Raw genomic sequence first — 1,279 nt, 5'->3', positions numbered from 1 at the left:
TTTTAAAGATTTTATTTATTTATTTGAGGGAGAATGAGTGAGAGAGAGCATGAGAGAGGAGAAGGTCAGAGGGAGAAGCAGACTCCCCACGGAGCTGGGAGCCTGATGCGGGACTCGACCCTGGAAGTCCAGGATCATGACCTGAGCCGAAGGCAGATGCCCAACCAACTGAGCCACCCAGGCGCCCTGCACACAGGAATCTTGTCTACTTTATACACTCTTGCAGTCCCAGTGCTTAGAACAGTGATAAGCACATGGCAGCGATTCAACAAACACTTGGTTGAAGGAAGTGAAATGCAGGATATTATGTTGTAGTCTCTTAGTATGCGCATGTGCATTCAAAGCTTTAAATCCTACTTGCAGGTAATTCACAGAGGGAGTCCCAGTGAAAATGACTGTACTTTTAAGGGAGCTCAGCTAAAAAAAGCCTCAAAGTGAGTAACTGTATAAGGAGGAATGGAACGTGGCACCCAAATAGATCTTTTATTAGTGCCATTATAATAAATTCTAATGACACACACCTCTGACATACTGCTCTTTGTAATAATAGAAAAGGGGAGAGGCCCCTCTTTTCCATTCCTCCGTTCTATACCTGCCACTTTCCCAATCAGCCAATGCATTGTGTAAAATAGGACAAAGTTATGGGTTACGGACCTACCCCTTATTGCCATTGTAGCAAGTCACTCCCTTCCCTGCCCTAGACCCCACTTTCCTCATCTTTATGTGTTACTGTGACACATATGGTTTTTCTTAATTATAACTAATCTGTTATGTCTCTTCTACTGATAAGCCATGGCTCAATGAGACTGAGTGACCTGCTAAAGATTACTAATTAGTATGAGAGCCAAGCTTTCTGACTCCAAGTTGAGGTTTCTTTCCACCACAGCAGTGAGCTGCTCAGAACTCCTCCCGACGCCCCGACCCCCACAAGGCCTTGGTCCGTCCGCTCTGTCATCTCTATGAAGGGGCAGGGATTTTCTCTGGCTCGCTCCCTGCTCTAATCTCAGCTTCTACAACTCTACCTGGCACATAGCGGGCACTCAGTATATATTTGTTGAATGAAAAAAAAAATAGATTAAGTAGAGGCGCGCCACAGTGTGTCCTGCCATTTCTAGCAAGTCTCTGCCTCTTTCTGGATTTCACCGGTCCCCCACCGCAGCTGTCCCTGCCCCGCGCCCGGTTCGTTCCTCCGGCCACTAGACTGCACTGTGGCAAAGCACCCCACTCAGCAGGGAGCGGCGCCCTTCTTGGCCCCGCCGAGCCTTGGCTGGTCGGAGGG

The sequence above is a fragment of the Mustela nigripes genome, chromosome 13, assembly GCF_022355385.1.
Source record: "Mustela nigripes isolate SB6536 chromosome 13, MUSNIG.SB6536, whole genome shotgun sequence".
Lineage (NCBI taxonomy): Eukaryota > Metazoa > Chordata > Mammalia > Carnivora > Mustelidae > Mustela > Mustela nigripes.
The sequence above is the reverse complement of the archived record's forward strand: the minus strand, read 5'-3'. Positions refer to the sequence as shown.